Below are 25,250 nucleotides of genomic sequence, written 5' to 3' on the forward strand. Positions count from 1 at the left end.
TGGAGTAGAAAGTTTCATTCAACACAATATTGTAGAATAATACAAGCCTGTATTGTTGAATTTATATTTTTGGTTTTATGACATTCAAATGCTTTATAAATATAAATTTATAAAGAATAGAAAAAATTCGATCACGAGGCGGGACTCGAACCCGCATCCTTTCGCGCCATTTCGGGGCGGATGCCTCACCAACTTAGCCACTCGTGACCCGCCCGAGCCATCGAATTTATTCTATTCTTTCAGTTTTATGGGTCTGCGGGTTCGAGTCCCGCCTCGTGATCGAATTTTTTCTATTCTTTATAAATTTATAAGCCTGTATTGGTTTTACATTTTAATGATTCATGCGTGAACTGAGTTACATATTTTATGTGAAGTTTGCGTGCGACGCCTCGTACCTAGGTGACAATAATTTCGGGTGACACTAATAAATTTTTAACGTCACTATACTATCTACACTTAGATATCTACATTACTTATAAAATTTATGGTGAGATATTCGTGCCCCTTTTATAATTTTCCCCGTACGAGGTAAGCTCACAACGCAATTAAGGCAGGTGAAATTTGTCCTCCTTTTTATCCTAATACGAATTCCTTTAAATATGTAAATCATAAGCATATAATGTATTTTAATACAATGCTAGGTTATAAATGAACCGCAAAAAATGGTATAAATGTATATTTGTAAAGCACATTTAATGTATAAATAAAGCTGCTTTTATCTATATGAATTTCAAGCGTGTAATGCAACACAAAAGCATTGTCAACTTATAATCGGGACATGATAAAACCGCGATAACAACACTGGCCTACTTAACTGCTTGAGTTGTGAATCTTTCTTCGCTAAATGAATGCACAGTTAGCAGATGTTCGCTGTGAATTATGAAATCAAAACAGTTTGTATAAATAAAGGCTTAACGTTAACATTGTTATGACATTCTGCCTCGTGTTTGTTTACGATTTAATTCGAGTACTGTTTCAATCAATATTGATGAAGTTCAAAAGTCATGCGTGAAATTTTACGAACTGTTTTTCGGTTCGCAAACTGGGGCGGTTTTATTGGCAATGTTAAGACTTTAAGAGACCATTTAAAACTGCATGACTGATGATTTATAATAAATAACGATTGTGAAAATATCATTAGTTACGTATATTATTTTTTAATTTATACTTTGTATTGTTATTTCTTGATGGGACTGCATTTTATAGTAAAGAAACCCTCACTAGTTCCACTTTATGTAGATTTTTATTACAAAAACTACGACCGGTTTCCTAGTTTTATTTTATTTTACTCACTATTACAACAATATTGTATATTATCGTTTACATAGGCTCAGCTTTTTATAATACATATTTACGCGATGTAAACAAAGGAAGGCGCTATAAACATTTCACTGTGTCAAACTTTGGCCATTTCACTTCGCATGCAAAGAAATGGCGCCCATTTGTAAAAATGTAGTTGAATTGCTAGGCGGCCGCTGTGACAGGAAGATGTCACCGAAAAACATTCTCTTGAATACGAAAATATTTTGTTTAATTTTGCAAAAACTTCCTACTTTATAAAAGGTTCTTATGTATTCATAAATTACATTACTGTAATATGTATAGAATTGTTACGCTTAACTTGCTTTGACTATTATGTGTAAGGTCTCTATTGACTAAAATGCGTTATTAATCTTCATCAATATAAAAATAAATTATATGGAGTACAAGAGTCATTCAATTAATTATTTTGATGATTTTTTTTTTTAACTTTTTTTAAGATAGTTTTAAGTAATCAAGATTCTGATAACTTGACCCGAATCTTACAATCATTTTATAAGATTAATATCTTATATCAGCTTTACATTACTTTTATAGACTATTTTCTTAGAATACGAACGTTGCGAAATCGGCTCACGGAGGCAAACAACACCGCTGTAATAGGTATCTTGATTTTATGTAACCAATCTCTAATTTTGGATTTCTTTATCTTCTTTAGCTGGCTTTTCTTGAAAAGAAACCGAAATATTGAAAAGTTTTTTTTTATATTTCTTGTCTAAGCACGTAATGTTGAATGAATTTACCTGTGAATGTCTATAAATGATATTCAGATATTAGGTATAACTTATCCGAGATATTGTATACCAATAAATAATCTATTATGAACCCGAAGCAGATAATCTATACTAATATTATAAAGCTGAAGAGTTTGTTTGTTTGTTTGTTTGTTTGAACGCACTAATCTCGGGAACTACTGGTCCGATTTGAAAAATTCATCCGGTGTTAGATAGCTCATTTATCGAGGAAGGCTATAGGGTATATATATATCATCACGCTACGACCAACAGGAGTGGAGCCATGGGGGTGAACCGCGCGGAGCAGCTAGTATTGAATAAATTGTTTAAAAAAAATACCTAAACACATATTTTGGAATACCTACTACCAAAAAATACGTTTTCACTATTACTTTTAGTCTTTCACCGCTCCCATATTACTTGTTAAAGCATTTCATTCGGATTTTCACTTCAGTGAAGCAGGGCTTAGATAAAATCTAGGCTACATTTCTGCTCAATCGCACGCGTGGACTAATCTTCATGCTTTGGCTTCGTATTTGATCTTGTATTGGATCGGGAAAAGATTTTGAAGCAATATAAGAGCTGTAGATAGCGGGAAATTGGAAGTTGAATTACACAAACAAAGGAGTCTTATTCCCTAGATATATATGGAGAAGTACGTTTATTCGTCGAATATTCAGATGGATATCAGGTGAATACGGTAATTATAGATATGTTAGATTTTATTCACGAATTTATCCTGTAACTTACGAAATATTGACTGTATTTTACGAAAAAGTGCTTGTCATTACATTTTCAGTATCGAACCTAGATTTATATTTACTTTGTCGAATTTATATTTTTGGTTTTATGGCATTCAAATGCTTTATAAATATAAATTCATAAAGAATAGAAAAAAATCGATCATGAGGTGGGACTCGAACCCGCATCCTTTACCAACTCATTTAAAGTGTTTAGTTCATAAAGAAAATCGATCAAAACATAAATCTAATAATAGACAATAGGTTTAAACAGAAATACAAAATACTCTCATTGATGTAATATTACCATACATGTACATTGTACAAGCTACCTAATTACAGGGTGGTTCTAAATTACGTTGACAAATTTCAAAATAATAAATTTCAAAAATGGGACATGCTGCTTTGCTATTGTTTTTTAATTATTATTTTCACATGTTTTGGCGCCAACTTAACGTTATTTGTGAAAAGAATAAATTTAAAATTAGTCATTTTTTACTATGTCTGCTCAACGAGGTGCAATAATATCCTTATATGAGGCTGGTAAGCGGCAGTGCGAGGTAGTGCGACTTCTCGGTATCAGTCGGCAGTTATTTTCTTCTGCTATTAAACGCTTCGATGAGCTTGGCCATCTCGGTGACCGTCATGGAAGAGGCAGAAAAATAACTGTGAGGACGCCTAGGCTTCGACATATCGTCAAACAAAGATTGACCCGCAATTCACAAGCTGAGGTAAGAAAAATGGCTCGAGACTTAGTAAGTCATTCAACGTTACAACGAGTTGTTAAAAATGAGCTCAAGTTAACAGCATACAAGCTGCGAAAAGCACAGCGGTTGGATGATAAAGATAAAAAAATACGCCTTGAAAGATGTCGCTTACTGAAAGCGCGCTCCGCTGGTGAAGCGTGGAAAAATATTTTTTTCACAGATGATTTTTTTTTTCAAATTGAGCAATCTCATAACCGCCAAAACGACAGAGTTTACTCTTCTAGTCGCCGTGGAGCCACAGCAATTATCCCCCTTCGGCAAAAACCGGATTCAGTCATGGTTTGGCGTGGCATTTGCTCAACAGGCAAAACTCCTCTCGTTTTCGTAAAAAAAGGTGTGAAAGTGAATCAAGAAATATACCGACGCGATATTTTGGAGAGTGTAGTTCTTCCTTGGAGCCAGCAGCACTTCGGTGACCAACCGTGGACTTTTCAACAGGACTCTGCTCCATCTCACAGGGCCTCAAATGTGCAGTAGTGATGTATGGCCCATTTCCCAGTTCATAAGTTCCAAGGAATGGCCTCCATTTTCACCAGATCTTAATCAAATGGATTTCAGCGTATGATCAATTCTAGAGGCGAGAACCTGTGCAACTTCACACAGAAGTGTAGACGCGATGAAGGCAACACTTACTTGTGAGTGGGACAAAATATCTGAAGAGGAGTTACGGAAAATCGTCAAAAACTTCAGAAAACGTATAAGCCTTTGTATTAAAGCTAAAGGTGGTTATTTTGAAAATAAATAGATATTTACATTAAAATAATACTGTATTTTTATAATTTAGTAGTCACCGTTATACTGTGTAAAAGAAAAATAAAATAAATCGTAAAATAAGTTGTCGTATTTCAGAGCCACCCTGTACAAGGTCTAATAATTAGTGGTATTACAATTACGTAACAAGGAGCAAGTTTTATTCTTTTAACCATAGTGAGACGTGAAGTAATTTTAATCTAGAATAACTCCGCTAAGCTATGAGAGTTATTACTTGATCGTTATCACATTTAGCATTCCATGATAGTTGGAACAATCAAGTCTTTAACAATAAAGTTATGATCACAATAAACTTATCTCTCCCAAGAATTATTAAATTAAATGCTTCTTGTTGTTTTTTGCTTTTCTATATTATATTATTATTCATATGTGATAATATTTTATTAACTGTACCTACTAAAAATAATATTAAAATAACAAAAATTCCAACAGGTATGATTGTCTAGACGTTTTTTACGAATAAATATGAAATATAATGTCTAATGGAACTGTTTTGTAGTCTCTTCTTTTGTAGTAGGTTCTTATTTTATAAGGCTTAATCTTAAAACAGAAAATACTCCAATTAAATCGACCCAAAGCCACCAATTAGCGTCACCAAACGACGTCAATAAGCAATTGGTTTTTGACGTGAATAAAGGTTTTGTAGTGGCGCATTGTTCAGCTGTTACGACTTATATTTTCACCTTGATAAAAAGCATTTTTTTGTATTACATACTGTCACAAGTATGCTTTCATCAATACATTAAATATACCTTTATTCCGTATATAATAATGTTCGTAACTTACCAACTTCTATGAGGTACTAATTTGGTCTATTTGTAGAATAATAGATGGAACAATTATTAACTCTCTACTAATACTAATGCGTACTTACTCTACCAATTTTTATCATATCGGAATCGTTTTACGTTAAAATTGGCGTAGGTTTACTTTGATTTTACTTTGATTTCACACAAGTTCCAAATATAGATAATAATTGGATCTTTATCCAACGAAATTGGTTGTGTATTGAAGAACGGTAATAAATCCCATTCTACTGTGAGATTTTAAGCTTGTTCTTTAATGAATAATTTAGGTGTAAAGACGGACTACGTTTTCATTTTATAACTAACTAGCTTACCGCCCCCGGCTTCACCCGCTTTGTCTAAAACCTAATAAATTATATACTAAAACCTTCCTCATGAATCACTCTATCTATTAAAAAAAACAGCATAAAAATCCGTTGCGTAGTTTTAAAGATATAAGCGTACAAAGGCACATAGGGACATAGCCAGAGAAAGCGACTTTGTTTTATACTATGTCGCGTCGTGATGATAATACATAATTAAATTGTAACAGAATTCCAACACCATTCACAATATACAAATTAATAGTTTCACAAATTATAAAACGTTCTCGGAATCAAGTACGCTGAATACACAAGAATACCTAAAATTAAATATTCAGAAGCTAAAGCCTTTATAAGGGATTTTAAAAGCAATTTGTTCATTGTATTATTTAACTCGACGCTTTCAAAGCTTTACAATGAGCGTGGTAATGAACCAACTTTTTAATATCTAAATGTAGGTACTTACGTGAAATGAAAAGGTTTTTATTTTCAAGTTATTTTCATTGATTCACGTCATATATGGCACCCAGTGGTCCGAAGACAGTAATCCTGGCATTATGTAAGCAATTTTGGACTGTTGCCATGCATTGACAATTGAATCGTTGTTGTTATTCCTAACTTCCAAGGCTTAATTAAAAATAACCATTTTTTGCTTAACTATGTGCAAAATGATATGATAAATGAAATAAATGTACGTTGCTAAAGATAATATTTTTTATGTTTAAAGTAACCTACGCATTAACCTTTTAATTGTTATTCAATTAAATTAGTTTGTAATTGATAGCTATAACAAAGGTATATATAATATATATGTGTCTCAAACCGAAACATTAGACTGAATTTCCCTATCTACTCGTTTACCGACTTCATACGTTGTAGATTACAAAAACTTGATATATGAATTCTTTCAAACGCAGACTATCTATCTCCATACAACAAAGTTGGCTATTGCATCATCGATCAAAATTTCTTAGTATTCCTTCTTCAAGATTTGCTTTAGGATGGCTCTGTTGATTCAATCTTGAAAAATGACCTGACAGAAACATGCGGAAACGTTTTCCGATTTTCTAGTCTGGATACTTTATACAAATAAGTGTAAAATATGGACTTTCAACAGCTTTATAGCAACTTTTATGTTTGAAAATGAAGTTTCTGTGAGATTTATTGTGATATTTCTTGTTCATAGCTTTTAATACCTGTTCGGAACTGAATTTAATCAATCTCTATGGGCACATCTTTTGGGCCTGTGGGAAACCACATCGTATATTTTGTATCGTATATTATCTTAATTTATTATCTACACAATCCATTGTATAAAAAGTGTATGCATTTCATGATTATTTTGATGTCCTCTCTGATTGAACAAGGCGAATTTGTTAAGTATTTTGGATTTCAGGTGCTTTTAAACTATCTTATTTTATTTATACTATCTTATTTTCTATTTTATTTTATGAATGGCAGTGCTGCGTTGCCACAATTTTGCCAATGTAACGTTGTGGATAGTTTTACATTTCATAGATTTATAAGGAGCTCAAATGTATCAGTCAAGCGCAGATATTAGACTATCTTATATCTTGCTATCTATAAAACCTTAACCGTACACCTATCAAATTAATTAAAACATTTGCCTTGTAGATTGTTCTTAGCTGAAAAACAAAGTTATCGCAAATTTTCATATTAAATGAAATTTTATTAACGAATAACATTTAATGGTTCGGTAAACAAAATGAAATGCTGCGATTTAACAGCGCCAGAAAATCTCTGTTTGTACTTTGGACAACGATGCGGGATTTACTCGGAAAGGGTTGATCATTTTTTGTAAATATATTCAGTGGGTATATCTTTGTAATTATTTTTTCGTGGTTATATAAAATTGAAATTATTTAAAATTTGTATTAGTTTAAAATTCATGAGAAAATGTTTGTAAGGAAAGAGTAAGCTCTTTATAGAGCTTCTATTAACAAAAAAACTAACTTAACTATTTATTTCCTAATACATATAACTAAATTATTGAGATTATATCTAATTCAATTGTAGAAAAATGTTACATTTTCAATTTCCACCGCTTGATTTATTATTCAAACTAGCTGTTGCCCGCGACTTCGTCCGCGATTATGTCGTTTTTCGTCATTCGTCGTTTAAAAAATGTTCTTAATTATTGTCTCTTATAAAATTTAACTACATTAAAATTGAACACTGATAAGAAAATCTTAAAATCTAAAGACAACATGAATGAATGTGATTTAAATTCTACATTAATTAGTATTTCAAATAATAATCTAAATTAAATGTAGATTAACAGTTTGAGCGCACCATTATAGAATATGTACCTAAGTATTAAATTACGTCAGTATACATAGTAACTTTACTAAAAACACGATGACTTTCTTTCGCGCTCGGTACCACAAACTAAGCATGTTTGTGGTACGTGGCCCGCGTCACTTGACCCCCCGCGAGTTCCCCTCCGTTGCTATGCGAAAATACATTCGTTGCTCTACTGTAGGAAAAATTGTAATACTGTGGCCTGGGCGTTATAACACGTCCAGGGAGTTCCTGAGTGCCGATATCACCATCTTGAGGAAAAGCTTCTAATGTCGATTTAAAACTGCATACATACGAATTAACCTGTTCTAAAATAATTGTGAAATGAGTTCAGTTTTAAATTTGAGAAATATTGATTTCTTGTATTCCACTATTCGTTGTAGTCGAATACAAAATATATTTAAACAAACTTAGGTTGGCCTTCAGGCAAAAGGGATCCTATCAAATGGTAAACTTGACCTTGTATCTTAAAAGTAAGCATGAAAGGACCTTCTGATAATTATTGAGCACCAAAGGATCATTTGAAACGCACTACTATAAGAGCGAATATTGTCTAATAACAGTTTAGATTGCACAGTATGTTCCTCTAAAAGTAGTGATTTCAAAGGTTCCGGTGTATCTTCAAACGAAAGCCGTCTCCTTACTCCACTTTAAAGCATGTGAAGCATGCAAAGAACATACTACGTTAATATCGCCTATACAGAAGATGATCTGTAATAAATTGTGAGGTTATAAGCAAACCCACTTTTATATTTGTCGGACCACACCACCGAATTCGTAGATTGTTTACCTCTAAGTCATCAAGACTATGACGAAATCGTCTGCAGTAAGACGGGCCATATCTCGCTATTCGTCCGTTTTCAGAGACTGAATAATTTCAATTCTTAATCTTTCATTAAACAAATATTAATCGTTCTTGTCTCAAATAATTGTAATATTCGCGTCCCTACTCTAGTCATTGCTTATGCTCATGTTCATCTTCAAGAGATCGAATAATATTATGATACACCCTATCATTTGTCAAACGGTCTTCATATTGAGTAAAGTTTCAGATTCTCGAGATAAAATATGACTGTCGTGATCAGTAGTGAGACGTAATTCCTCAGTGAGGGTTTCGGTCTAACGGGATAATAGGGGAAACCGGGTTTGTTTGTATCACGGGTTGGTTGTCACAGCGGTCTTAACACAAAACTGAACTATCGAATAAGTCTGTTGAAAAGCGTGGCAAAAGCGATACAGTGACAACGCTGTCCCCACTTCGCGTCAGACCGCCCCGATCTGCCGTGAGGGCCTTTTTTTTTTTAGTGGGGAAATCTTGCATAGATACCCACGGCCTCCGGGGAAGAGGCCGTGGGTTATGTCGGATTCCTACCGACCAAAACCCCACTGTGTTCCGTCGAGCCGCATCAACGACAGGGCCACGGGTATGTGTAGAATTCATCCGTGACTGCCGTGAGGGCCTCACAAGTGTTTATAGTTTTCGCACAGATTTTTAATGATATGAGGACCGAATATGGTCCTCATAACATCACCATCAGAAAAAAGGAAATATTTTTAATTGTGAAAAAATATTAATATGATTAACACTATTTTAACATAAAATATTATAAGTCTGTGAGTGTGTAAAAAAAAAGACGGGTTGCACTCCGGGAGTGCCGGCAGAAGTGAAAACTTGATTATTAACGTTCAGCATGTTTGATATTTTGGAATGGTAGGTATCTGTCTTACGCATGGAATATAAGGGCTAAAAAAACTAACATCCGTCTTACGCTTTTTCGATGGTCACGTGTCCTGACGCGAGTTTAAGATTTTATACCCAACGCCGCTAAAAAAGTTTTCACTTCAATAAATCCAGCTAATAACACATCAAACTTATGTTTATAATTAAGTATACGACATGAAAATATATTAATTACCAAGCAATAATAATACAGATAAATACTGAACATAAGTATAATAGTTAGTATTAAGTAGTATTAGTTAAAATATACTTTGACTGTTAGTCAAAGTTTATTTTTACTAACAACATGTAGGTAAATGAAGAAGAAATAATAATTACCAACGAACTAACCTTTTCTATAATACTTAACACGGCACATTTTTCAAATTATCTTGCTCAACTCTGCTCAAAAATTTGAGGGTTTTGTTGGAACTTTAATGTGTCAAAACTATGATATATCTAAACTACTATACTACTTGAAATAACTTGCATGCGGAAATGCTCATTACAATTGTGAATTTAAAGAATAACTAACAACATACTATTCAGTTTTATTGAGCTGATGAATATCTTTTGCCTGGAAGAGATCACTGTCTCCTAATAAATATACTGTGTTTTCTTATAAAATCTTTACATAATTTATTTTATTTAGTAGTTTAGTTTTTGTTATTTTTATGTAAAAATGAGCTTGAGCAATGAGCTTATACATATTTGGCAAAAGTATACATAAATTTTTTATAATTTCAGGACCGCAACTGAAATGGGGCGCTCGGAAAATATGCCTATGGGTTATTAATAGAGAAATGATACACAACAAAGTTATGTTGGATCCATTTTATTTATAAATAATGAAAATGATATATTTATAAAATATAAAACATATTAGTTATGTAAAATGATTAAAAATAAATAAATGAAGCAACTACGATTCAAAGAAAACATCTTTTTCAGTGTGAAAATGCTCTTAGCAATCCTGGATGATGAACTGTATATCATGTACTCTGATCCCAGTACGGTCGGTACCTCGATAGCCATAACGATAAATATTATAATCAGATAACCGCAAAGTCAAAATAAAAACATTACTTGTACAGTTGTGAGTGCAAAATTTACGTTTCATTTGGCAATAACATTTTTTCGGTACTAAAACGTAGTAGTTTGATATGTGGCTGGCTGCCCCTCCTCTCCTTCCTGAAAAATATCCTCCAAAATTTCCCGAGTATCCAATGATTGAACCATTATGATTAACACTATTATTGATATTGATCAATGATTGAACCATTGGACGTTGGACATTAACTTCAGTCAAAAATTAACCAAGCGGATGATTACTAATTTCCACTTAATCCTCGCTGCCACTATCTTTATCATCAAATCATCAATTTTCAAGTGGTGTTGTAAAATTGTCAGCAGAAATCGTCTTCCAAAGGCGATATAATTTTATGAGCATTGAATCTGTAAATAAAAAAATCAAAAGTTAACTGTAAATCTATAAAAAAAGCTACTTACAAATAAAATTTTATCAAAAACTACTGTTCCCAATGCACCAGAATAATACCAACAAAACACATGAATTGCTATCATTATAAAAAAATAAATACCTGTATGTAACAACTTACCTTTAGTGGGAACGCATGACGGTGAAAATTCACAAAACACTAAGATTGCATTTGATATTTTTGGTTTTATGGCATTCAATAGTCAAAAGTCGATTTCTCTGTCCCTATGTCCCTTTGTATGCTTAAATCTTTAAAACTACGCAACGGATTTTGATGCGGTTTTTTAAATAGATAGACTAATTCAAGAGCAAGGTTTTAGTATATAATTTATTAGGTTTTAGACAAAGCGGGCGAAGCCGCGGGCGGTAAGCTAGTAAATTTATAAAACACGAAGATTTTTAAAATTGTAAATAATGAACACAATCAATATTAGATTAATTACTGTAGATAATGGTGTCTAGTTTTACTTAAAATAATAAACATCTACGCTCACTTTAAAAAAATGTAGTATATTTATTATTTACACGAAATATACCTTATAGGGAAGGGAAGATATGGGTTAAAGAGTTAAATAAATAACATGATTATATTTAAATTATTAATTTTCAACAGTGTATTCAGTAGTGTTAACATGTAAATTGATTTGATTTTTACGAAATCTCATAGATGGCGCTGTTACAAAATTAACATTATACAACTTACATTCTTTAAACTATGTTTCTCTTCCCAAGTTACTTAAATGGCATAATTTTTATAGTTTCAATCTAGATATTGTCAAACAACATTTATATATGCGTCATTTAATTATTAATTTCCAATAGTTAATGTGTGTTTGATTTTTATAACACTGGCTATAGATGGCGCTGTTTCAAATTTGTCTTTATACTGCTAAGATTCATTTAACTGTTTCTCTGCCAAAATTACATAAATGACGTAGTTTTTATAGTGTAAAGGTAGATAATAGCATGGCTTACTCAAAAACAACATTTAAACATGAGTCTTTAGATTGTACGCTGTCGTAGTACACGGAATATGTAAGAAAAATAAAGGTTCACAGCTCCTCCCCCGTAGGTGATAGCTTGATAATATGTAGCCTATAGCCTCACCCGACCTGTTAGTAATATTCATGCAAAATTTGAAGTCAATCTATGCAGTACTTTTCGAGATTAGCCCAGACAAACATACAGACAAACAGACAAACAGACAAACAGACAAACAGACAAAAATTCTAAAAACTATGTTTTTGGCTTCTATATCGATTATAGATCACGGCCCAAGTATTCTTTTAAAAAAATATTCAATGTACAGTTTTGACTTTCCTACGATTTTATTATATGTATAGATTAGTATAAAAAATGATTTTAAAAGCAAGCAAAGTAAATGTATTGTATAAATTTTTACCCTCGGGAATGAAAAGAAACGATGGATGGAGAAATGAAACACGATACTAATTTGGCACCGGCTTTGTTTGATAATTAAAAATATTTCTTAACAACTGCCGGAGGTATTTCTATTGTAAATGGAATCGTGATTTTCAAGTGTTTCGTATTTCGTGAATAATTTATGAAATGTATCTGAAATAATATATTTGATACCGGAACTCTTTTAGGAAGAACTTCCTTTTAAGGTTCGCTTTCTGTTTTACATCAAAATAAAGCTTCTATTTTTGGTGTATAGTGTATTATTTATTGTGTGTAAAAAATAAATTTATGCGTGCTTTCTCTTAAAATTGAAGTCAACCAAAATTATAGATATATTATAAGCGCTATTCATATTATAAACATACATATTTTCTGATAGTAGGTACATATCACGGTAGCTTAACATAGTTATATAATTTATAAATTCCCTAACACAATAGAAACTAATACGAGAATTGCCTACTTATGTATGACGCTAGCTGTACGCTTACCGTTGTTGTGCTGATTGAAGATATAAATCACCACTAAATAAGACGCCAAACACACGTAGCGTACATAATAATGTTTGTGTGTTCAGCCGACTGGTACACTTGTTTACATAGACCTGCTATAAGCTGTAATACTGAAGTGTTTGCTCAGATTTAGCGAACCGAGTAAACTTAACTTGACAGCGGCGCGACTCTTGCGTATTTTACACGTGGTTCATACTTTGAGTTCAAGTATTATAAGGAATTGGCTGAATTTCATATATTTAAATTATGAAGTAAAAATTCATGAGTTTCAGACAAAATTTTATATTTTTATAAGGTCTTTATAATACAGTACCTAATCAGGACTCAATAACAACATAGAACACCTATGGTTTGGCGTATGCCGTAAATAAATAAATAAATAAATTCGTAATAATATAATTACAAGTTTACGTGAAAGTTGTCGTTAAAAGTAATATTTAAATTGAATGCTGATTATTTGCAATACTAACTTCCAATACCATAAAGCTCGAACTTAATCCTATATTTGCTGAATAAATCCTTTCACTAAAAATCACGTACGAGCATGAAGCATCCTTTCAGGTCCGTCCAACCAAACTGTTTTGTCAATTCCTTTAAAATGTCTCTGATTTTATTTTTATACAAAGATGACCGTATTTCTCCGTTTTCCCCATGCAAAGGTGCACGAATTTGCAGGGGTTCGGAAGAATTCCAACCAATACCCGCGGCCACATCATTAAAGCGGCTCGACGGAACACAGTGGGGTTTTAGTCGGTAAGAAACCGACATAACCCACGGCTCCTTCCCCGGGGGCCGTGGGTATCTTTGGAAGATTTCCCCACTATAAAAAAGGGGGCTTTTACGATAGTCGCGGAAGAATTCGAACAATTAAAACGGAACAAAGTGGAGTTTTAGGCGGTATGAATCCGACATAACCCACGGCTCCTTCCCCGCGGATCGTGTATATAGTATATGAAAGATTTATTCACTAAAAAAAAAGAGGATTTTACGATAAAATTCAAAATTGTCATCATACAATTAATGAAATCTATCAATAATGTAACATGTTTATTATCATTGTGTAGATACAGCTTGCCAAGACTAGCATATACCGTTTGAACTGACATGCATGCGTCGATTGATCGCAATCCAACTTAAAATTCAGTTTTCTAGGACAAATATTAAAAGATGTCCTGTAATTTGTGTAATCTATTGTAAAAAATAGGAATTTATGTTTTCTATCACGAGAATCCTATTAATTTTTAAGATTTCTAAAAAAAATACCGTAGGTCCGTACGTACCACTCAGGTAGGTATTATTTTAGTATGAAAAATGATTACATTGACAAAGCAGTTTTAATATAAAAATTTACTTTTGTAAAAAACTGAATTAATACTGTATTTTACTTTCCTATTCTTCAAATAGGTTCTTCACTGAGATTTTTAATTCAGCCAACGATTTTAATTAAATCGCTATTGAAAAGTAAACTCCTAGAGTCGAAAATCAGGTCCAAAGTAATTGTCGGTAGGTAATATTGTCGTCGGCTTTCCTAAATATAATATTGTTGTAATGAGATTTTATGAGAAATTTGAACCATTCAAGTGTCTTTACAGCGTTTATTGAATAGTCAAAGATAAATTTGTTGAATGCCAAAGGATCCTCCGTGAAATAGAATAATATCATTGGATCGGAATTTGTTCGCGATTCCTCAATGACTTAGAATTTCTAGTTATACACCATTTTCTGTTTGTGACACCAAAGAAAGCTTTTGTCCATTTGAAATGTTATGCTTCGTAAGATTATTCCGCCCCAAAAATTTCGCCATCTTGTCTGATAAACTTCAACATAATAATCGATGTATCATGAACTTGTATTGATACACTCTTTTTAATGTTTGTGTATAAGAATAATATTGAAAATGTTAATATATATTTACTTTATAGATACCAAAAAAATATATATACATATTAATATAACTAAGAAAGTTTCCATTTAACAAAATTCCAAATTTCTGTTCCTAAGTGGACACTTAATTTATTCAACTACTTACCATGTTGTTAGAAAGACAGAGCCTCGCAACAATACATCCACTATAACAAACAAGAAACAACAATAACATTTAAATCCCTAATGAGAATACACGTAAATGTTACCTAAACGCTGGTTGTCACTTAGAAAAGAGGTGCCTACAATGTAGTCCCGCCGGCTTTAGAACTCTGGATAAGCCAAGCGTTGATACAAATAGTTGTCTCAGATGTGCAGAAAATACAAAGCATTTATCTAGACAACTAGACAACTATTAATTTAAGTTTTCTACTCGTTCTCCACACTGAAACCTGACAAGTTAATGATCTTTAGCTCGCTAAAGTTTGTTTTGTATTTGAGAGTAGTTTGTGTTTTCAGACCAAGTGATTTTTACTATTTGTACTTCTGTTTCATCAGTTCATTGTTTCTGACTAGGTAATTGTTATTTACTGAAATTCGTAACTAACTACAACTTTTCGTATAAGGCGTAATTTTTATAGCATAATATATAAAATGAAATAGAATTTGTCTAATGTACACAAATCATCTTTATTATCATATAAATGACTATATTTCTGTTGTGTCAGAAATGTTTTAGCTTACTTAATTGAAAACAAGCTGGCACATATTCTTGAATGACATTTTTAATTGAACCTGTGGTAACACCGAGACTGGATAATTGGAATATCGTAACATTTTCAATTAACTTTCGCCAAGTTCAACAATGATCATGAGAACGTTTCGAAGTTTCAAATATCCAATCAAAGATAATCTGAACATTATTATATGTTCCACATATTGTGTTCGGTTTCACTATTATAAAGATTTTCCCTTGGTTTTTATTTTAAATGTTATAACTTATACCCACTTTAATGCAGACATAGAGACGTAGTATTTCGTCAATATTATTCGTACTTTATAGTTTTGTTTTCCTTGAGACTACATTCCTCCCCACTCGCATCGTCCACTCCTTTCCTCCCCGATCGAAATTTTTCTTCCTTTTTTCCTTAAGCTATACCAAAAAAAAGCCTATAATATGTAACCTGAAACAACCATCCATTTACATCATATTCTTCTGAATAGCAGTATAATCCAATTTTCGTCCAGTCTTCGAATAAGTTTCTTTTCATCCGCCTAAGTAAGAGAAATTGCCCAGTTTCATTCGTGTACCATGTCGTTTTATTATTCACTTCTAAACAACTACTGCAGATAGTTATTTCGTCTAACGCATGTTTATTATCAAAGACAACGTCTCGTATGCATAATAAATATTGGTACACGACCGTTCATTATAAATTATCGTGCGAGCTTTCCGTTTGAACAAACGGTAAGAAAACAAGTTCATCTGCACTAAAGCGTTTTATTAACCAGTATTAAAATATTATTGACCGATGGTATTCGACCTTCGGCTCAGCTGTCAAGGTCACAAGATCTATGAATACATACTGGATTCGAAACATACACATGCGAGCATATCCTATAACGCGAAACGTGTATTAATTTAGTACTTCGTTTGAAATATGAGTTTATGTCTATAAATTTCCTGTCGATACACTGCTATTGGTTTATTTTAATTATCAAGGTTGGAGCCACAGCGGGAAGCTTAGGGAGTTGAAACAGTTTATAATAAACGTATTTTTCTAACACCTTGTAGAAGTATTGATTATTTTTTGGACATATTGGTACAAAATTGACAGACGCTGGATTATGTCTGGTCTATTTTTTTATAAATAAACCTTCAGCACGTGCTTTTATTTGAAGAAATAAATTATCGATGAAAAGAGATATTTCAAAATATTTTTTTTATAATAATAAATAATTTTAATAAATATTTTTGTTAACAGGTGATCAATTTGCAGGGTTAAATAAGGTTTTAACTGTAACGGTCAGACCACAGGCTCAGACTTATGTACCTACATGCTGCAACTTAAAACTTTAATTTCTATATAACAAAATATCAGAAGAGAAAAGTGAGTCTGAAATTTATAGATCGTCCAGTCTCTGATGTGCCATAGAGGTTATTAGGCACTCAGAAACCTTTGTGACCATATTATTCCAACAATTTATATTCCAGCCACGCTGTAGCAAATTCTGGGATGGTTCTGGGATTTATTAGGTAGTCTTATTTGACGCATGTATTGAATCGTTCAGGCCAAATCATCCTGCTTCTATATTAGTCAATAAGGTATGAGTAAGCAATATACGATATCAAGAATTTCCGTGCTTTTATTATCCTAATTCCTTTCAAGTGCAATGAACACGTGTTGCTTTAAATAAATACTTTAGAAGAGCAAGATGTATTCAAGGTAAATTCGTATAAAGAAGTGGTTTAGTGTAGATGCAGTTTTAAAGCGCAAAGCTCTTATCCTTTTTATAGTTAGATCAAACATTTCTGGATATGCTTTGAATTTTGATTCACACAAGCATTTTTTATCGTATGGTTATTCACACAGAACTATATCTCGATATAGTTCTGTGGTTATTCATAATTTCATCAATATTTCTTAAATTTAGTATTAAATTTCCTATTCCTATTTCCTAGTATTAAATTTCGATAAGAGACGCAGTTCAGCCGTCCAGCCACCACTACTGACCCAGCAAACGATTTAGTTATCACACTGCAAAAAATATCAATAAGCGAAGTTTTAACATAATTAAATTCAACACATTACATTGTCGTATTCAGATTTACTTTTAGCATCAACTTAAAAGTTGTATTGAAACACATAAGCCCTGGAGCCAATTTTAACAATTTTATTGTTGCCTAACATTGTTTTTGGACTTAAGAACTAAGCTTTTGTTCGCTTCAACAAGTATACTTTGTATGTACCTACAGTAATATGTAAAGTAAATGTTGACGTCGAATCTCGTACTTTTTATGAACATATTCATCGCTTGTTTTCAATAGTTGTTTGCAAACACCAACAATATTGTGTTACCCACAACAATATTTTTAATTAAATGTGGGCGTAAATGGACTTTAACTTTATTTCAGTAAAAAAAAATGTTACTATTAGAATATATTTCTATTCATATTTTCCGATTTTTGTACATAAGTTAACGTTCAAATTAAGGTTTATGCAACCAATTTACAGTGGGGTTTCTTTCAAATTCCATCTCCCAAACGCTCGCGTTAAAATTGCAAATAATATTGTACTAGTTGATTTATACAAGCAATTACATTACGCTGTGTCGTATCGTACATAATAAAACCGACTACTTTATCGATTATTGACATAAATTGCTCTAAATGTTTATAAAATCAATGTTCACGTGATTATCGTACCTCATAGCAATCACGCGACCACAAAATCGCAATTTACTTCAGCTTTGAAATGTGTATCAAACAGAAATTGTATAAATAGCAATTACAAATAGAGACTACAATGTATCAGTTAATTTCTTGTATATTTTTTCTATAAACAAACGGAGTTAGAAATGGAGCTTCGCGCCATTTCACCTTCCTGAAACGATAAATAGATTATCTCGGCGTTCCCGTTTCTAACTATCCAGTATGCAGTAGATAGGTAACTCGGATTTCTAATTCTGTAACAGAATTTAATATTGTAACTAAATTATACGTCAGATTAATAAAGGATCCAAATGCCAAGAATTTCAATGGTTATTCAATTTATTAGAACTGAATTCGTATTCGAATATCTTTGGAAAATTAATCTATCCTAATTTTGAATTTTATACTTTAAAAATGTAATTGTTAGCACAGTTAAGAATACGAGATAATACTTTAATCCCATATTCAATTTCAACCCAAAAAAATATCATACGTGTTAATGCGTAGAAGAGCCGTATCCCTTGAAATATATTCAGGGACAGAATTAACATTTTTAAAATTCCATAAAACGTTTGTGAGCGCGTTTTCCATGCCACAATACGACAGACAACGCGGGAGAAAAACACTTTTAAATAAATGTAGCGTGTTCCAGTTGAGGAATAAGGCCACAGCCCTTAACCGAGCATCTTTTATGAGGATGCCTTCCCGAGTCATTGTGTTGCTTTGAAATAGGTAAATACTAAATGTGAAAATCAGGTCGGCTTTGCCGTTGAGGGCACTTGAACATTGTACGTACATCCGCGAATTTGAAGTGAAACTGCGCTGTAAAAAAAAGTATAATTGAAATCGGCTGAAATGAAGCCGAATCAGTTAGGCGTTCACGAGTGTCATCATTAAAAGTTTTCACGCCTTCGAAGAATATTCTTAACGCGTACAGCAAGCGTGGTATTCATTTTTTATGGTCCTTAGCGGCGTAGTTTTATTTTGTAAAAATCTGCCTTTGGGATTCACTTCAATGAAGTGATATTGTTTTTAGAACATTCAAAGTCTGCATAAAATACCTAAATTAATTTCAACTACTTTATTTAGATATGTTGAGTTTATATGAACTGTTACTTCAGAATATTAAATTATATATATAAATTAGGTTTTTCGTACCTACTCTATCTACTCGTACCTACTCGTAAGAAGAAATAACTTGTATTAAGTAAGGAAACCTTACATTATACCTTTTACCTGAATCTTGTTGTCTCATTATTTTGCTAGACAAACGAACGAAACGAACAAATAAATTACATGTTAACTTACACAATTTCAATAATGGCATATCGATTCACAAACTTCGTTCGTCTTCCGTGCATAGAAAATCGAATTCCAAAATTGTTGCAGCAAATTTCCATTTCCTCGTACATGTTCTAGTAATAACTCGCATTGCTATCATTTATTTTACATAATACATTTATATGCTACAAGAGTAGGCATTTCAATAGTGGCGAAATGATATTGTGGATCGGGGAGTTTCAATATTTGAACAATATTGAAAATTCTATCGCGTCACACGTTTGCATGCTAAGGTAGTTTTCGTCCTATGTAGATTTTATGAGACCAGAATGCATCCATATAAAATCCATAGTACCTACTTAGTCATATAAAATCATAATAAGAAATACTTACACAAAATTTTAAAACATAAACAATACTATTAACTATGTCCAGAAGTTCATTTATTATTTCCATTTCAAAAAAATATTTTAGTAGAAGCATGTATCTGTGCATAATTTAAAACTGAAGTCTTTCATCTATATAGACAGCTTACATAGTATTAAAGTGACAGAGCAATGCTCTATTAACTTTCATAGAAATAGACTCTAAAAATAGACCATCTCTATCCTAACCACGTAGATAATTAACGGTCTGAGCTATAAAATATTGTTGTCATAAACTTACTAAAATAGACCGCGTTTGTCATTCAATTTCTAATTATATTAATTATTCACGACAGGATAATTACACACAATTACACACAATTTTAATACAAACTCAGGTTAATATTAAAAAAAATCTTTTATCCTAACTTTTCTGCTTATCCTTGTAATTTATAAATTACTAGCTTTCCACCCGCGGCATCGCCCGCGCAGTCAATGACAAACCCGCATAGTTCCTGTTCCCGTGGGATTTCCGGGATAAAACATATCCTATGTCCTTTCTCGGGTATCAAAATATCTCTATACCAAATTTCATACAAATTGGTTCAGTAGTTGAGGCGTGATTGAGTATTTGAGTAACAGACAGACAGACAGACAGAGTTACTTTCGCATTTATAATATTAGTATGGATTAATTATACATTGAAACTTATACTTAATCCGAACCAATCATGTATTTTTCCAAAACTTAGGTTTTTTGTATTTCGTGTTCACATGTTTAATGTTTATGTCACAGCAAACACGAACCAACCGTTTTTTATCGTTCTTGTGTCTTTTTCTTCGAACCGAGAAAGCTCTTAATTTCTTATTTTATTCTAACGGTACCTCAAATATCTTTTATTTTTAAATTAATTATTTAAATATAATGACAGATTATTTATTTTTTGCACTGACGCCTTTAGTACACCTACGCATTCATATGCGGCAGCGAATCTCTGCGAAACTACTGCGTAGCGAAATATCTGCGGGACGTTAGTACACAGCAATGTTTTCGCAACTTTTTCGCAATGATATGCCATTGTAATTTTCTCCATGTTTCAATCCAATCTTGAGGAAGAAATGACATTCAATTCTAACAAAGTTCCACCCTTATCAATTAGAATTATAGATACCATTTAGTGTATTGATATTACCATGACATAAGAACGTATATATATATGAAACAATTGCAAATAACTGCTCCAGTTCGATCATTCCATTAGTCAAGAGTCAAGAAGCGCAGGCACATTGCCAAATTTTCTGAAACTTGAAAATTTAATCGCCAAGTTCGGATAAAGCCCTTGAAAGCGCCAAATTTATTGCTATTCTCTTTGTTATAAGTTATTTATAAACACTATCAAGATGCTGGAGCCATTTGCTAGAGCTCGTATTTTTGTAGTTCAGACGCCAAATAGAAATAAAGTCAACGGAGCGTGTATAGTGCGCTAGATTAAAAATCAATAAGACTAAGAGTTAATATAATTTTTAATAAAGGATATAATCTTCAAAATTACCCATCGTCTCATCATCGTCATCATTCTCTTTTCTCACGTATCTAGTTCAGTAATTTAGCTATAAAAAAATTATTTGGCTAATATTTTAATCACTAGTTTTATGTAATTATTTATACTGAGTATATTTCTCCCAATACGTGTCGATATTCTATTCGTGTAATTCAGTGTTAAAATATTCCAATAAATATCGACGAACCCAGCTTCACTGTTAGTGTCAATAGTTCCCCGACTTGGTCCCAGAGTAAATACATTTTAGTTCAGTTGCCTTTCAAACAAACAATCACAATGATCTATCAAAGCCAGCAGATATAACGAAGAAAGAATCAAAACGCAAAACAAACAATGATTTCGGTTACCATGATACAAAACATCCGTAGGATAGTTGGATCTATTTGAAATGCGCTGATATTTGTGTTACGACGAACTCTTTTTTCTAATAATTTTTAAAATAGTGAAGTTTTATTATTTATTTTGTGGGGAACAAAAACAGTAAATTCTGTTGGTTATCGAAACAATGCTAGGCTAGTTTGTTTATACATTGAATAAACAATTTAAGTAAGTGTAGGCTCTAATGAACACATTCTATTACTGCTATCTAGAATAAATTAAAACTTTTGATTTGACTTATTTTTTGGTAAAGCGGCTATAGATGAAATAAAGCTCTGGATTCCATCCGGATTATATTTCGGTCTTGAACTTTTATCATCTAATTACCCATGAAGAAAAATAGATTACCATGAAGGAAAAAGAGAACAGACACGTGTATTCAACGTGTGCTCCCTAAAAATATTAAAAGCAGCAGTATTTTAAATATCTACTCAATCTGTAACACGTCTTTGTCACACTGGTGTAAGCATTTAAGAGTATGTATCTCTTCAGGAACAAACTAAGCGAGATAAAGGGATTTATCCCTCGACTTCTTAGAAGTGCTGTAGAGAACTAACAGGTTTTTGTTACTCTGCTAATAACTTAAGAACATTTTCCGCAAGTAAACGTTTGTATGGCTAATAGGAAAGCTTATGAATAGACCGGATTATGGAGTCCGTTCTGAAGTATTAAAACTAGTGTAAAACTCGAATGAATACTGTTTTCTTTAAGCTTTGAAACTTTGCATACATATTGAATATATTTACTTAGTCGGTCGGACTATTTCGCGAATATTATTTTGTATAAAGTAAAAATTGTTATTAATATAATTAAAAACATTTAATAAGATACTCTTAGAATTTTTTTTTTATATATGATACATTTGGAAACGACTTATAAGATTTCGTAGGTAGGTATATTGTTTTTAAGAGATACATAAATCTTATTTTATTAATTTCTGTTAATAAGATCATAAATACTATTTAGATTTAGTACAAGATATTTCAACACTTAAATTATTTACCAAACGCTCATTAACTTTTAAGTTTCCTTTTTCATGTTCAGTTAATCACAATAAAGATTTAAAAATGTCACGTAGTTAGGACATTCTTTCATCTTCACGTACCTACAAGTATCGTATTTATTTATTATAACAAAGTTATGATGCCAGTATCAAAGTCCTTAATAATTTAGACATCTAACAGTTTCTATAAATCTTTCAACATGTAAAATGATTTGCTAGTTCTACTGAATATATTGCGAAGAATTTTAAAACAGTGCAATACGAATATTCTATTTTCATCGTAGTACTTGATTCGGTTCACGAATATATGATACAAGGTAAGTATTTATTTTGTTTTGAAATTCCAAGAATACTCTATATCGTGTGTTTGTTTTAGTCACATCCTATTTATAATTCATTCATAATATTGTAACGCATGAAATTACTACGACTACATGTAAGTATTCTATTGAATGAATAATCGAATATTTTTTGGTATTATTTATTTCATAATTTCATCATTAGTAGACATAGACTGTCTATGTATTACCGTCCAATACAGACTTTTATTGAAGCACAAAATCTTGTGTCAATTTTTTTTTCTAATTTCGGAAATATCACGCAATCTCAGTATATCATAGCTCAAAAAACGAACATACCAGTTTCATATGAACACTTACAAAAGACACGTAAGACCGCAAGCATTCTCGATACCCGAGCACTCGCCGTAAACACGCGCTAACAATGGCCAGATGATGGACAGCGAAAATAGAACATAAAGTAAACAATTGCGGACAAAACGCTCGAGCTGTATCCGATAAAACAACGAGGCCCAAACTTGACCGTCTTGTGTGTTGTGGCTTTATAATGCTCTACGGTCTATGGTCGGTATAATCTGTGGGAAGGAATTGGCGCGAAATTATGATCTGCGGAGAAGTTTGTAAACCGAATGTTGAATACCTAGTTTTCTCTCTTTATCCTCAAATCTATACTAATAATTATTATAAACGCGAAAGTAACTCTGTCTGTCTGTTACTCAATCACGCCTAAACTACTGAACAAATTTGCATGAAATTTGGTATGGAGATATTTTGATACCGGAGAAAGGACATAGGCTACCTTTTATTGCGAAATATGTACCACGAGCGAAGCCGGGGCGGACCTCTAGTCTATTATAAATGTAAAACAATATATTCATAATAAAATTTTGCTATAAAACAGCTTAATAATATTAGACTAGATGTTTTGGTTCGTATAATCTGTGCAAGGAAAATGGCGCGAGGCAAATTGCGTAACTATAATTTTATATGAAATTAAAAATGTTTTTCCGCTTTTATCTAGAAAAGCTTTTAGAAACAATAACATCGTATAGAGAAATGTTTAAGAACAGCTAAGATAATATTACTGTTTTAAATGTAATGTATAAAAATATTAAGTACCTACGAACAAGTCCCTCTCAAACCCACAGATCAGTAGAATTTTAACTTTAAATAATTATTATTCTATAGATGTTGTCACTTTTTCCAATTTTATTTGTGATATAATTTATCACAAATAGAATTGAAAAACTATGATTCGTTTTTTCGTAAATTTTTAGTGGTACTAAAACGTGAATAAAAATATTTTTGTATAAAGATACCCGACAAACATAATAGGTGTATAAAAATTATATAATGTATTTCACGAACAACATATTTTACTATAATATGATAATAATTTGTTTCTCATATTTGTTATTATTATTAACAAAAAACTGTCGCTACATTGCTTTTCAACGAAATGTTTTCAATTGCGAAAATCCCATGCATGGACTACGTGAAATGCAATTAATTCGGACCATATAATTTTACACCGTGAAGTATTCATACTCAAGCGAACCACGTAGTCTAGAAATTGCCATGTCATAAAATTTAAATTTTCACCTGTGTCGGTTCTGCTTGCGGAAAATGGAATAGCACTGTTTAAATTTTATATCTGTCACTATTCACACACTTTAATATGTAACGTAAAGTAACATTAAAATTTTTGTTTACTACGTAGAAAAGTAAATAAAATTAATGTAAACAGCAAAGTATGAGTACATGACGTTAGCCTAACATATTTTCTTTACTTAACCATACGCAATATACCTACATATAAAACGTAATGAGTATGCTCGTAGTGCTATATTTAAGGACTTAACATCTCATTCCGAGGGGATCTCCAAACAAATGTTCGTACTTCTAGAATATTCCACGAAATTGCCGCATGTTTATGAATACATGTGGGTATTTTTGTAGCCCTGAAAATTGGAACTGAGTGAACAAAATTCTGAGTACAACCCACGTCTAGGTCAGACTAGCATCTCGTAAAGTAACTTCAACAGCTGATGCCGCTATAAAAGCTATGAAAAGCTTTATATTACCTGCTTATAAACCTTGGCCTATTCCTTATTTACCTACTGAATTCGGTGGATTTTATTTCGACTTAAATG

General features: G+C 32.2%; 1 protein-coding gene across 3 annotated transcripts in view; it reads left to right on the forward strand.

The window, feature by feature from the left end:
- LOC123695314 (voltage-dependent T-type calcium channel subunit alpha-1G-like) overlaps window positions 1–25,250 on the forward strand; it is a 102,465-nt gene that overhangs the window by 18,109 nt on the left and 59,106 nt on the right. The gene's annotated exons all lie outside the window — the stretch shown is intronic.

This window comes from Colias croceus, chromosome 11 (assembly GCF_905220415.1).
Source record: "Colias croceus chromosome 11, ilColCroc2.1".
Classification (NCBI taxonomy): domain Eukaryota; kingdom Metazoa; phylum Arthropoda; class Insecta; order Lepidoptera; family Pieridae; genus Colias; species Colias croceus.